We start from the raw sequence: 15,647 nt of genomic DNA, 5'->3' as shown, positions 1-15,647 counted from the left end.
TAATCCTCATTTTAATATATTTTTCGTGTTGTAGATCTGAAGGTACAGTTTGTTAAAAATAGCATTGTGATTATCTCTAATTAGAATTTCAATAAAGATTTTCAAATCTTGAATGTCTCTTTTTAAATGTCACCCTGTCTCATCTGTAATTAAGATGGCTGTGGATTTAAATCCCACACCAGATGCTTGAACACAAACATCTCAGCTGACCTTCCAGTGCCATACAGAGGTGCATTGTCAGAGGTACTGTTTCACAAATGATATGTGAGCATGACTGTCATTTATCCTCTTAGCTGTAAAGATTTTCATGGCACCACAAGTTTGCTATTGTATACATCTCATTACAGCAATCAATATATTTCAAAAGTATATGAGGATATAAAGTGAGTTTGGACATTGCTAAGACCTTGTTGGGTTGTCTTTGTTCAAGGATGAAATCTACTCCAGACTTGAGTTTTTGACATGGGTCTTCTTGTGACAGAACAGACCAATTCTTGACCTGTAGCTCTTTGGGCACATGGGGTATGATGTTCACGAAGATGGACTTAGAGTTATGGGATTTACTTCCTTTTCTTTCCTTCTCTGCTGTCACTATGCCTCACCATAAAATATTGGGACGCAAAAAGCCTGATACAACTTGATGGACAAGTTGTCACTATTTTAAATGATTTGTACCAACGTCCTCCATGTTGCTTAATGTCAATACTGCTGCACTTTGAGAAGAGCTTCAGAGTATCATACCGATGGTATCTTTTTGGCCGACTGCTGAAATGCTAGCTATTTGAGAGTTGACAAAAGAGGACCTGGTGAGGGAGACGCTTTTCAGCCATCCAGCCATTACATCCAGTTCACCATAGTTGGGTTTGCAGGTGTTTTGCCTGAACGTTTAAGGAGATGTCTTCAAGAACAAGACTAGAATTTGTTTCAGGCTCCTGCCATTGAATCCAGAGACTGCAACAAAGCACTGCTGGTGGAATTTCTCAAGCACTCTTATTAGTTTACTGATGCCGTGCACAGTTCACATCTCATTGAAGTATAGGGGTATGGTGAAGACAACTACTCTGTACACAATGACTTTTGTTGACTTGTGAGCTTGTTTTTTTTCTCAAGTACTCACTACAACTCAGCTTTCTACAAATTACACCATACCTGATCCAGCATTGAATCTACTCATCAACGGTGACCTTTGTTATGGACCAGACCAGACTCCTTCAACATACATTAAAAAGGTAGTTTAGATAGTAAGTTTTTCTTATTTTAAAAGTAAATGTAAGGTGTTGAGTTCCAGATGTAACTTGATCGGTCAAACTACCAGATTTGAAGTAAAATACAATTTATTCATACACTACAGTTAAAATGCAACAAAAGAACGAATAAATAAAAAAAAACTGGCAATTGGCCTACCACAAATCTATTCAAAAACATTTTTAATAAATATTTTTATTAGAGACTTTTTAAAATCCTTTACAAACATCTATATAGCTAAAAAAGCACCAAAAACAGGAAAGTACAGACAGTACAACAAAGTCATAACACGATACTATTATTAATAAATGACCTACTATACTACCAGAACAAATGTATGTACTTAACTTACACTAAACTACAAACCATTAAATAACTATTAACTTAAACTAAATTCAAGTAACTTAAATTAAATTATATCTCATTGTTCTATCTCACTCACCCCACTGAGGCTCCCATCCCTGGGAGCACCAGTTATAGCACCTGTATTTTTTTCCCCAGCCTCCTCCTTCCGGGGCCCAATGGGCACCAATCCTGATTCCCACAGCTATACCACGGCCCTAAATAATATTGCTGATAAGTATGCGCCAATATAATTTGAAAAGGGCCCCCATGTCTTGTAAAACTGCTCCGCACCGTATTTGTGAGGTAGTCTTGGGGGAGTTGCTCCATCACCAGACTACACCACCCCTTAAGACCTGGTGGTTTTTCCAACACCCAATTCACTAGAATGTTCTTCCACGCACAGTGGGTAAGAATGTTACACAATCTCTTCCCATGTTCCCCCAGAGAGGGCAAATTTGGCAACCCCAGAAGAAGAAATACCGGATCCAGAATTATTTCAATCCCCAAGATGACCTTTAGCTCCCTTACTACAGCACTCCAGTATCTCTGGATCTTACAATGTGACCAGTAAGCAGTGTGTAAGAGTGCATATATTAATTTTACATTTGGGACACTCTGATGACCCTCTTCTCTTGAACTTAGCTAGCCTCTCTGGTGCCCTGTGCAAAGCTCTGTTACGTACTGAAATTTTCCTTACATTTCCCCATATATCTTCCCATACCTCTGATAAAATATCCTCTTCTAACTCTTGATTCCACGTCCTACAGAGTCCTTCCACATCCTCCATTAATGATACAAAGTACTGACTGAAAGAGCACCCAAGCACTGGAGTACTCTTTTCCTGCTCCTCGGATGCTGCCTGACTTGCTGTGCTTTTCCTGCACCACTCAAATCTAGACTCTGATCTCCAGTATCTGCAGTCCTCACTTTAGCCTACTCTTTTCTCCAGTCTGATTTGTAACACTGAGCCAGGAGCATGGTCTTCCTCTGTAATCCCTTATCTGAAAGTACCAGAAAAGGTCCTAATTGGACAATTCATATTTCTAGCTTAATTGACTAAATGACATCAGGACCTCCCCCTCGAACAAATCTTCCAGGCATGAGATTCCCTTATTCTCCTATAGCTTAGTCCATTGCCCCAGGTTTAAATCCTTGGGCTCCTATCAATGGGATAAACAGCAAGGTCTTCGACTAATTGCCCTGATCTTGCCTCATTATCCTCCAGACTTACACCATATTTAAAATGATTGGATTCTTACACTGCTTGGTCATGGATTTCATCTTATACATAAATAATAAATTAACTAGAGGGCATCTCGACTGCGAGGCTCCAATGTCAAGCCAAATCAATTCCAAATTCCCCCGTACCCAGTCACCAACATATGCTAACAAAGCATTTATTGGATATTTCTTAAAATCCGGAAGATCCACCCCTCCCTCAGCTTGTGAAAGCTGCAATTTAATGAATTTAATTAGAGGTCGCCTGTGACACCAAATGAAGGACCCTAGGCAACCATTGAGCCTCCATAACACTCGTCTGGGTAGAAACAACAGGAACATTCTCATGGGGTACAACAGGCGGGGGAGAACATTCATTTCAATCAAGGCTATTCAGTCCAACCAAGATAACAGTAACTCCTCCCACCGCTGCAAATCTGTTTTATCCTCTCCAACAGTTGTACATAGTTAGCTTTATACAGGTAGTGGAAGGAAGGGGTAATAAAAATTCCCAAATACAAAACACTTTTTGACGACCATCTAAACGGGAACTACGTTCCATCCTCCAGATTAGGCACCTCCACTAACCCCCTACTGGCATGGCTTCCGATTTTGTAAATCCTGTAACCCGAAAAACCACCATTTGAGTTAATTGTTTGAATCAGTCGAGGAATAGACTTCTCCAGATTGGCCAAGAACAAAAGGATGATATTAGCATATAAGGTGATCTTATGCTCCCCCATTCCTACTCTTGGCGCCACTGTTTCAGGATCCCTCTTGATAGCCTCAGCGAACAGCTCAATTGCCAAGGTGAATAACAGTGGTGACAGAGGACACCCCTGTCAACTACCTCTCCCAATGTCAAAGTTATCTGACTTAGCACCGTTTGTAATGACTGCTGCCTTATGATCATTATACAATAGTGCCACCCATCTGGCAAAGGATCCTCCCATACCAAAGCGCTCTAGGATCCCAAACAGGTTCAGCCATTATATCCAATCAACCACCTTTTCTGCTTCTAGGGAGACCACCAAACCTGGGATCAATCTTTGCTGGCATACCTGCACTATGTCCAGTACCTTCCTGATATTGTTGGAGGAGCTATGGCCCTTGACAAAACCTGTCTGATCTTCTTTTATTATATGACCTTCTCCAACCTCAGATCGAGCATCTTGGAAAGAATTTCAAAATCTGCATTCAACAGTGAAATGGGACTATATGAAGCACATTCTTCGGGTTCTTTCCCCTTCTTTAAAATGAGGGTGACATTAGCCTCCCTAAGAGAAGATGGCAGACAATCCCGTGTATATGAATAGCTGTACATCCCCAGAAGTGGCTCCACCAATACATTTATGAATTCCTTATAGAATTCACTTGGGAATCCATCTGGCCCCGGTGTTTTGCCATCCTGGAGATGCCTTATTGCTTCCTGCACTTCCTGTATTGTTATAGGTGCATTCAATAGGGAAGCCTGTTCCGTGTTTATACTGATCCAGATTCTCAAAAAAGGACTGCATTCTTGCTGCACCATGTTTACCTTCCTCCAACCAATACAACTCTACAAAGTATTCCCTAAATCTAACATTAATCTTCTTCAATTCACGGATAATCATACCAGCCTTCTCCCTACCAGACTTCATAAATTGGGAAGATGTTTTCTTCCTAGCCAGATATCTACCTAGCTTGTCTCCAAATTCAAACAGTCGTGGTTGAGCAAAGGAGACCTCTTTTTTAGCCACTTGTGTGTGCAATGAGTCGAGAGCCGCCCAGTAGGCCATGACCTGCTGCAACTTGACCAGAGAGGGCCTATTATAATATGTTTTCTCAGCTATCTGCAGCCGGGCCACCGGCATCCATTGTTGCTCCTCCCTTTGCTTCCTTCTAGTTGCAGAATACGAAACGATCAGGCCTCATAAATATGCTTTAGTGTCCTCCCAAGTATCGCCTGATTGCTGCCCATACCTGAGTTGATATCCCAGAAGGCCCTGAACTCTCTACTGATATATTCAACAAATTTGCTATCCCTTAATAGAAATGGGTCCATGTGCCAGTGCCGGGCATCCATTCCACTACCCCTGATTTTAACATTTAAATATACTGGCACATGATCTGACACAGCTATATTCCCAATTTTTGCATGCCAATGCTCTGCCCAAACCATCAGTTAGCATATAAAAAAATCAATTCACATATGGCACTTGTGTGGATTGGAGTAGAACATAAAGTCTCTTCCATTAGGGTGGAGATGCCTCCACACATTCACTAGTCCCAACTCTTCACACATGTCCACCAACTGCTTAGATTGTGTGGGGATACCTGCAGGGCCCTTGGTACCCTGTCAACCTTGGGATCTATCAGGCGATTAAAATTCCCTTCTATGATCATACAGCATACCCCATGATTCATTAATTTAGCCACTGTATTAATTAGAAATTTAAGAGGGTGCGCCGGGGGACAATATACATTCAAGACGCCATACTCTTCTCCATGTATTAGGGCTTGAAGAATGATAAACCATCCATGTTCATCCTTAATCTGCTCCATTACCTGGAAAGGGAGGTTCCTTTTTACCAATATAGCCACTCCTCTACCCTTAGAGCTGAAGGAGGAGAAGAATACCCTGTCACAAATCCCCTGCTGCAATTTCAGATGCTCCTTATCAGTTAGATGTGTCTGTTGCAGCAGAGTGATGTCCACCCTTTCCTTCCTAAGGCTTGACAATACCTTCTTTAATTTATAGGGGAAAGCACCCTTTTGTATTCCAGGTGCACCACCTGAGCAAATCATTAACCATGGTCACCCAGGGCAGCCTATAATTTCCCAAGAGGAGGAAGCTTATCTGAGGTGTAACCATAAAGACATTAATTCTATGAAGTCTAAAACCTAATCCTATAAAACGTACTACAACTAAAAAACTAATCATTACATTTAACTGAAACAAACAGCCAAATAACTGCCAATTCACTAGAAATCTTCCCTCTTGTCCATAGAGGACACTCCTCCCAATCTTTACTACTAGCTTAACTCCCTCTAATTGAGGCTGTGCCGTAGCCCAGGCAATTCACAACTGAGAATTAACAATGGATGCCATCACCTCCCTCCGCCCCCTCCACCCCCACCCCCGCATTCATCTTAACCACAAATTCAGCCACCCCCAATACAAAATCAAAAAGACAGCAGTAGAAAAAGTGACCTACATAATACCCAACCGACCAATATATAAAATAATTTCATTTTTACAACAAGGCTGTACTTACAAAGCCAATAACCACAAAAAAGAAAGGGGATAAGTAAAAAAAAAGCGATAAAAAACCCATACAGTTGTCCGCAATGCTGCACCCTCCCCTCCCATCCCAACTCAGGTCCTTCAATTCAAAGAATTCACAAAGTCTTTTGCTTTTTCTGCGGAGTCAAAGTTTATACCGAACCCCATGGACGAAACACAACATGGCCGGGTACCTCAAGGAGTATTGAATGTTCAGGTCCCTTAATTCTTTCTTGACTCCATCAAATGCCCTTCTCTTCTTAATTAGGGGTCCTGAAAAATCCAGAAAAAACATTATCTTTGAGCCTTTGTACATTAAATCCTGTGAATTTATTTCCCCACCTTCTTGCTGTTTCAATTATTAATTGTTCTTCTTTATAATACAGGAGCTGCACTGGGATTGTGCGGGGGCGCGGGTCCAATCCAGACCTGCACATTTTCATCTGGTGGGCCCGTTCCACGCTCACCAGGCCCAACTCCAACTCCAACGCCAGGAACTTCGGGAACCACCCCTCCAGAAAGCCGACGAGGTCCTCGCCTTCCTTGCATTCCGGAAGACACATATGCTACAAGTTTTTTATCTTATTTTTGTTCTCTAGGTCATCGACTTACTCCTGGAGGACCCGAACCTGGTCTTCCTGCGTTTGGATCCTTCCTCCCCAAGACCTCCACCACGGTCTCTGATGCCGCGGTCCTCTCCTCCACTGCCTCCATTCTTCAGTGCAGAAGTTGGATTTGCTGCTTATGCTTCTTTTAGCATGGCAGATAGCAGTTCTATTGCTGCTTGGATCCATTGTCAGAGTTTGGCAAATTCCGAGAGTAAATGCTGCTGTCCTGTTAAATCCAAAGGGGGCACCATGGGAGTTTGAGGCACTCCCCCGATGCAGTAGGAGAGTGTCCTGAATGCTGTGCTCCTTTAGGCACGTTTTCTTTTATTCGATTTCATCATGGCCTTAAAGTTGTCACACATGATTTCAGCAGCTCCAAATGATCAGTAAATACTTTTTTTCACCTGAGGGTGGTTGATAAGTGGGAGGGGGGGGGGGTTAAAGGTCCACCTTGCCTGCGGGTATAGCACAGAGCCCAGCATAGCAGACCACTCAGACTGCCACCACCTTGGATATTATTTAAAACGTAACAGAATAATAGTTACTAAACAGTAACTGTTCCAATATAGTGACATCCCATAAGGGCAAATTCAGAAAACAGATTGTCTCACATGTAATTCCAAATTAGTGAGAACTGCAGATGCTGGAGATCAGAGAGGATAAAGAGTGGAGCTGGGAAAAGCAGGTCAAGCAGCATCAGAGGAGAAAGGGAAGGTTCTGACCTAAAATGTCGACTCCCCTCCTCCTCTGATGCTGCTTGACCTGCTGTGCTGTTTCCAGCTCCACTCATTATTCACTCATATGCAGCTCCAGCAACACAAGAGAAAAAAACATCAGAACTCAGAGTGTAGAAGAGAGAGATGTACTGCAGCAGCAAACCCAGCAACAACCACTACGGAGAAAATAGAAATGAAAAATCCTGGTTCTGTGAGATCTTAAACATACCCATTCAGGCTGCTTCTATTGTTCCAACTTTTAAAAAATACCCCAAGGCCTCATAAGCTGTTTACTTTATTGGTTTACCAAATAGACAGATTATCACTTCTGTCTTAAATCCTCTACTTTAAAAAGCCAGGACAAAATAGACCTTTTAAAACCCTATCATTGATGGGATATTGAGTATAAGAGCTGACAGATCATGCTAAAATTGTACAAGACATTGGTTTGGCCGCATTTAGAATACTGTGTACAGTTCTGGTCACCAATTTACCAAAACAATGTGGATGTTTTGGAGAGGGTGCAGAGAAGGTTTATGAGGATGTTGCCTGGTGTGAAAGATGCTAGCTTTGCAGAGAGGTTGAGTAGGTTAGGATTGTTTTCATTAGAAAAAAGAAGATTGAGGGTGGACCTGATTGAGGTCTATAAAATCATGAAGGTTATAGACAGGGTAGATAGAGATAGGCTTTTTCCTAGGGTGAGGGATTCAATAACGAGAGGTCACGTATTCAAGGTGACTGGTGAAAAGTTTAAGGGGACTATACGTGGCAGTACTTTACACAGAGGGTGGTAGGTGCTTGGAACGTGTTGCCAGCAGAGGTAGTAGAGGCAGGCATGGTAGATTCATTTAAGATGCATCTGGACAAATGCATGAGTAGGTGGGGGAGCAAAGGGATACAGATGCTTAGGAATTGTTTAGACAGTGGTTTAGACAGTGAATTTGTATTGGTTCAGGCTTGAAGGGCCGTAGGGCCTGTTCCTGGGCTGTAAATTTTCTTTGTTCTTTATCGTCACATCTTTGAGAAAACATGTTGCAAAGGTATATAAAGTGTCCAACATATTCTTCAGTCTGTCTTGAACATGTATGAGGAGTGGAATATTTGACTTAGCAGGTCTGGGCTGATACACACGTTTTTGTTTCAGCAATATTCAGGGACTGGCCACACCATGCAGAATTGAACAGATTGACAGTAGTTTGAAAACTGAGTACTGAATTGACAATGGATTTGCAATTACTGCATAATGCAGCTCATATATATCGATAGTAGTTTAATACTGGCATGATGGCAACAAGCTTGAAAGGCTTTTCATCCAGGTCATCTTTAATTCACCAGAGGACAGTTGCGTTTTGATGAGGTGAAATAACTTCTTCATGCTGGTTCAGATTTTGAAAGTATGTCTCAGATCTCCCACACATTTTTGATCATTGTGATGAAATATTTGCAACATTTAGGTCAAAGTCTTCCCTAACATGGACAACGTAATCGTCTTCTGCTCTGATCTGTCAGTGCACAGACTGGTTCGCAACTGTGACCAGTTCAACTGACCCAGGAAGATAGGGTCAATCAACCACACCATCCTGTGACCCAACATTTCAACTCCCCCTCCCACTCTGCCGAGGACATGGAGGTCCTGGGCCTCCTTCACCACCGCTCCCTCACCACCTGACGCCTGGAGGAAGAACGCCTCATCTTCCGCCTCGGAACACTTCAACCTCAGGGCACCAATGTGGACTTCAACAGTTTCCTCATTTCCCCTTCCCCCACCTCACCCCAGTTCCAAACTTCCTGCTCAGAACTGTCCCCATGACTTGTCCTACCTGCCTATCTTCATTTCCACCTACCTACTCCACCATCCTCCCTGACCTATCACTTTCATGCTTTCCCCCACTAACCTATTGTACTCTATGCTACTTTCTCCCCACCCCAACCCTCCTCTAGCTTACCTCTCCACCCTTCAGGCTCCCTGCCTGTATTCCTGATGAAGGGCTTTTGCCCGAAACGTTGATTTTACTGCTTCTCGGATGCTGCCTGAATTGCTGTGCTTCCTTGCAAATGTGCAGGGAGAACACATGCGAACAAATACCATCTGCTTTGAACACTTCGGCTGGAATATCATTGGGCCTCAGGCTTTCTTACTTTTCAGCTGTTAGATTGCTTTCGCAGCTCTCCCATTGATCATAGTCTACCTGTGGAATCTTTCACGCGATATTAGTGAACAGTCTAGCCAGCAAACGTTGTCACTTTGGACTCATGTCTGTGGAATTGTTGAAAATGTTGATAGAGTGACCCTTCTACAAATGGAAGGTGATTTTGTCCGGCTGACTTTGTTGAAATCACAGAGTGACCAATTCATAGGAAGGTGAGCAATTCTGGCTGGGCTAACATTTATTGACCACTCCTAGTTGTCATTGAGAAGGTGGTGATGAACTGCCTTCTTGAACAGCTGCAAGCTATTTGATGTTGGTACACTTGCAATGCCATTTTGAAGGCCTGTCCAGGATTTTGACCCAGTGACAGTGAATGAGTGATGATACATTTCCAAGTCAGGATGGTGAGTGGCTTGAAGGGAAACTTGCAAATGATGCTGTTCCCATGCATTTGCTGTTTCTTGGCCTTCTAAATGTTAGTGCGCACAGGCTTGAATATGCAATCTTATGAAGTCTTGGGGAGTTTCTGCAGTGTATCTTGTAACTAGTACACTGCAGCTACTGAGTGCCGGTGGTGGAAGGACTGAGTGTTTGTAAATGTACCAGTTAAGTGGCCCACTTTCTCCTTGGTGTCAAGATTCTTAAGTATTGTTGGAGCTGCACTCATCCAGGTAAATCTGGAATATTCTATCATTCTCCTGACATGTGCCTTGTAAATGGTGGATAGGCTTTAGGGAGTCAGGAGATATATTGCAAGATCATTACAGGTTCACTAACGTCTGACTTGCTCCTGTAGCAACAGTTTCTATACAGCTAGTCCAGATCATTTCTGGTCAGTGGTAATATAGATCAGCTCAGAACCACTGGCAGAATACAATCTGAGCCTCAGTAGGATTGTTGCTAAGCAAGTGCTGCTTAGTAGCACTGTTGATGACACCATTCATCACTCTACTGATGATCAAGAATAGACTGCTGGAGGCAGTAATTGGCCAGGTGGGATTTGTCCTGCTTCTGCTGTTCAAAAGCAGGCCAATTTTTCTCTTTGTCAGAGAGGTGCCAGTGTTGCAGCTGTACAGGATCAATTTGGTTCGCGGTGTGGCAAGTTCTGAAGCACAAGTCTTCAGGATTATTTCCAGAATATTGACAGAGCCCATAGTCTTTGCAGTATCAGTGCTGCCAGCTGTTTCTTGAAATCAGGAAGACTGATTTGTTTAGGCTGAAAATCAGCATCATCAGAGGTACAGACAGACATTTCTATGGCCAACAGAGAAAAAGCAGAATGGTGCGTTGTTTCCCTGGTGCCAGGATCAAGGATATCTCAGAGAGGGTGCAGAATGTTCTCATGGGGGAGAGGGGCCAGCAGGAGATCTTGTCCACATTGGAACCAATGACATTGGAAGGGAAAAGGTTGAGACTCTGAAGGGAGATTACAGAGTGTTAGGCAGAAATTTAAAAAGGAGGTCCTCAAGGGTAGTAATATCTGGATTACTCCCAGTGCTACAACCTAGTGAGGTCTGGAATAGGAGGATAGAGCAGATGAATACATGGCTGAGGAGCTCATGTATGGGAGAAGGATTCACACTTTTGGATCATTGGAATCTCTTTTGGGGTAAAAGTGACCTGTACAAGAAGGATGGATTGCACCTAAATTGGAAGGGGACTAATATACTGGCAGGGAAATTTGCTAGAACTGCTTGGGAGGATTTAAACTAGTAAGGTGGGAGGGTGGGACCCAGGGAGATAGTGAGGAAAGAGATCAATCTGAGACTGGTACAGCTGAGAACAGACGTGAATCGAACAGTCAGGGCAGGCAGGGACAAGGTAGGACTAATAAATTAAACTGCATTTATTTCAATGCAAGGGGCCTAACAGGGAAGGCAGATGAACTCAGGGCATGGTTAGAAACATGGAACTGGGATACCATAGCAATTACGGAAACATGGCTCAGGGATGGGCAGGACCGGCAGCTTAATGTTCCAGGATACAAATGCTACAGGGAGGATAGAAAGGGAGGCAAGAGAGGAGGGGGAGTGGCATTTTTGATAAGGGAAAGCATTACAGCTGTGTTGAGGGAGGACATTTCGGAAAGTACATCCAGGGAAATTATTTGGGTGGAACTGAGAAATAAGAAAGGGATGATCACCTTATTGGTATTGTATTATAGACCCCCTATAGTCAGAGGGAAATTGAGAAACAAACTTGCAAGGATATCTCAGCTATCTGTAAGAATAGGGTAGTTATGGTTTAACTTTCCAAACATCGACTAGGACTGCCATAGTGTTAAAGGTTTAGATGCAGAGGAATTTCTTAAGTGTGTACAAGACAATTTTCTGATTCAGTATGTGCATGTACCTACTAGAGAAGGTGCAAAACTTGACCTACTCTTGGGAAATAAGGCAGGGCAGGCAACTAAGGCGTCAGTCGGGGAGCACTTTGGGGCCAGCAACCATAATTCTATTCCTTTTAAATAGTGATGGAAAAGGATAGACCAGATCTAAAAGTTGAAGTTCTAAATTGGAGAAAGGCTAATTTCGAAAGCTGATTGGAGGCAGATGTTTGCAGGTAAAGGGACGGCTGGAAAATGGGAAGCCTTCAGAAATGAGATAACAAGAATCCAGAGAAAGTATATTCCTGTCAGGGTGAAAGGGAAGGCTAGTAGTTATAGGGAATGCTGGATGATTAAAGAAATTGAGGGATTGGTTAAGAAAAAGAAGGAAGCATATGTCAGGTATTGACAGGATAGATCGAGTGAATCCTGAGAAGAGTAAAAAGAAAGTAGGAGTATACTTAAGAGTGAAATCAGAAGGGCAAAACGGGGACATGAGATAGCTTTGGCAAATAGAATTAAGAAGAATCCAAAGAGTTTTTACAAATATATTAAGGAAAAAAGGATAACTAAGGAGAGAATAGGGCCCCTCAAAGATCAGCAAGGTGGCCTTTGTGTGGAGCCACAGAAAATGGGGGAGATACTAAATGAATATTTTGCATCAGTATTTACTGTGGAAAAGGATATGGAAGATAGAGTTTGTAGGGAAATGGACGGTGACATCTTGCAAAATGTCCAGATTACAGAGGAGGAAGTGCTGGATGTCTTGAAATGGTTAAAAGTGGATAAATCCCCAGAACCTGATCAGGTGTACCCAAGAACTCTGTGGGAAGCTAGAGAAGTGATTGCCGGGCCTCTTGCTGAGATATTTGTATCATCGATAGTCGCAGGTGAGGTGTCGGAAGACAGGAGGTTGGCAAACGTAGTACCACTGTTTAAGAAGGGCGGTAAAGACAAACCAGGGAACTATAGACCGGTGAGCCTGACATTGGTGGTGGGCAAGTTGTTGGAGGGAATCCTGAGGGACAGGATGTACATGTATTTGGAAAGGCAAGGACTGATTCAGGATAGTCAACATGGCTTTGTGCGTGGAAATCATGTCTCACAAACTTGGTTGAGTTTTTTGAAGAAGTAACAAAGAGGATTGATGAGGGCAGAGCAGTAGATGTGATCTATACGGACTTCAGTAAGGCGTTTGACAAGGTTCCCCATGGGAGACTGATTAGCAAGGTTAGATCTCGTGGAATACAGGGAGAACTAGCCATTTGGATACAGAACTAGTTCAAAGGTGGTGGTCACAGAGGGTGGTGGTGGAGGGTTGTTTTTCAGACTGGAGGCCTGTGACCAGTGGAGTGCCACAAGGATCTGTACTGGGTCCTCTACTTTTTGTCATTTACATAAATGATTTGGATGTGACCATAAGAGGTACAGTTAATAAGTTTGCAGATGACACCAAAATTGGAGGTGTAGTAGACAGCAAAGAGGGTTACCTCAGATTACAACAGGATCTGGACCAGATGGGCCAATGGGCTGAGAAGTGGCAGATGGAGTTTAATTCAGATAAATGCGAGGTGCTCTGCATTTTGGGAAAGCAAATCTTAGCAGGACTTATACACTTAATGGTAGGGTCCTAGGAACCATTGCTGAACAAAGAGACCTTAGAGTGCAGGTTCATAGCTCCTTGAGTGTGGAGTCGCAGGTAAATAGGATAGTGAAGGCAGCATTTGGTATGCTTTCCTTTATTGGTCAGAGTATTGAGTACAGGAGTTGGGAGGTCTTGTTGCGGCTGTATAGACATTGGTTAGGCCACTGTTGCATGAAATTCTGGTCTCCTTCCTACTGGAAAGATGTTGTGAAACCTGAAAGGGTTCAGAAAAGATTTACAAGGATGTTGCCAGGGTTGGAGGATCTGAGCTACAGGGAGAGGCTGAACAGACTGGGGCTGTTTTCCCTGGGGCGTCGGAGGCTGAGGGGTGACCTTGTAGAGGTTTACAAAATTATGAGGGGCATGGATAGGATAAATAGGCAAAGTCTTTTCCCTGGGGTCGGGGAGTCCAGAACTAGAGGGCATAGGTATAGGGTGAGAGGAGAAAGATATAAAAGAGACCTAAGGGGCAACTTTTTTATGCAGAGGGTGGTACGTATATGGAATGAGCTGCCAGAGGATGTGGTGGAGGCTGGTACAATTCCAACATTTAAGAGGCATTTAGATGGGTATATGAATAGGAAGGATTTGAAAGGATATGAGCCGGGCGCGGGCAGGTGGGACTAGATTGGGTTGGGATATCTGGTCGGCATGGACGAGTTGGACCGAAGGGTCTGTTTCCATGCTGTACATCTCTATGACTCTATCTACTTGCCACTCCTAGCTGAGGATTGTTGCTTTATATTTTGTACTGGTGTACATGAGCCACCAACTTTTTGCCCTCATGTTTAATTTGTGTATATCTCGTTGTATTGTCTTTGTGTCATCCTCACTAATTGCTTTCCCACTTATTTTTGTCATCCACAAACATGACTATACCACATTCACTTTTCTTATACAAGTCATGTATCTTGTAAATAATTGTGGACCCAGTACTGATCTTATGTCGTATTAGACATAGGAAATAGGAACAGCAGTAGGCCATTTGCCCCTGGCAAAAGTGAGGGCTGCAGATGCTGGAAATCAGAGCCTGCATTGGAGTGGTACTGGAAAAGCACAGCCGGTTAGGCAGTATCCGAGGTGCAGGAAAAAAATCGACGTTTCGGGCAAAAGCCCTTCATCAGGAATTTGCCCCTGACGTACTACCTACAAGTTACCACCTTGAAAATTCCTCATTTATATCAACTCACTGCAATCAACCAATCGTCTATCTTCGTGAACATCATGAACTCTTATTGAGTAACCTGTGTGGCACCTGACTCAGTCTTTTTAGGAAGTTAACTCTGATTTCTCTGCACAGATGCTGCCAGACCTGCTGAGCTTTTCTATTTTTGTTCCAACCTTTGTAGAGCTGGTTTCCTTACGCTTAAGGTTATGCATATTTTTTCTGAATATTCGAAGTGCAGAATCACGCAACACAGTCAGCGAACACACGCCTCTCCAGTACGTCATAACAGTAATCTATGAGATGTCAAACAGCACTAAATATTCATACTTAGAGAATATTGCTCCTTGCGTAGAGACAATGCCAATGCCTACTCAAAACCCCTAGGAGTCGCTCTAAGCGATAATAAATCACACAACACCAGGTTATAGTCCAACAAGTTTAATTGGAAGCACACTTGCTTTCAGAAGCGTCGCTCCTTCATCGCCTGATTGTGTGATTTTGAATTTTATACACCGGAGTCCAACACCGATATCTCCAAATCATTAGCAATTATAGACCTCAAACTAAACAAAGATCGTAACACATAGCCATTTCTATTATAAATGCCAAATGTAGGAGCGCCAGGACAAACGATCACCAGCAGCTCCAAGTAACAAAAATTGTGCTTCCGAAATCTCTTGATATCGATTCCGCACAGATAAAGCCCGAAGACCTCATCTATGTGCTATTCACAGCAGAAACCCTTTTACTGACACAATGGTCAGGTCCACACCTGACCGACCATACCACACTTCACAGTGAGAGTGACAACCGGTCACCAACATCTACAAGATGCCTTTCACTGCAGAACTACAAATTCCACAGCAACTGAGTCCCTGGAAAAACCTCCGGTTCTTTCGTGTATTTAGAAATTTTGCACTTAAAAACACGAATAGTTTATGCAAATCCTGCAAAGCATCTC

The 15,647-nt window shown here is 43.0% G+C and overlaps 1 non-coding gene across 1 annotated transcript; it reads right to left on the bottom strand.

Annotated features, from left to right (window-relative positions):
- Positions 1 to 15,299: 15,299 nt before the first annotated feature.
- LOC132825618 (U11 spliceosomal RNA) lies at positions 15,300 to 15,434 on the bottom strand. Its single transcript, XR_009645801.1, has one exon. It is a non-coding gene; the product is annotated as a U11 spliceosomal RNA (small nuclear RNA).
- Positions 15,435 to 15,647: the final 213 nt, after the last annotated feature.

This window comes from Hemiscyllium ocellatum, chromosome 20 (genome assembly GCF_020745735.1).
Source record: "Hemiscyllium ocellatum isolate sHemOce1 chromosome 20, sHemOce1.pat.X.cur, whole genome shotgun sequence".
Lineage (NCBI taxonomy): Eukaryota > Metazoa > Chordata > Chondrichthyes > Orectolobiformes > Hemiscylliidae > Hemiscyllium > Hemiscyllium ocellatum.
Note: the sequence above shows the minus strand (reverse complement) of the source record. Positions and strands in the feature narration are given on the sequence as shown.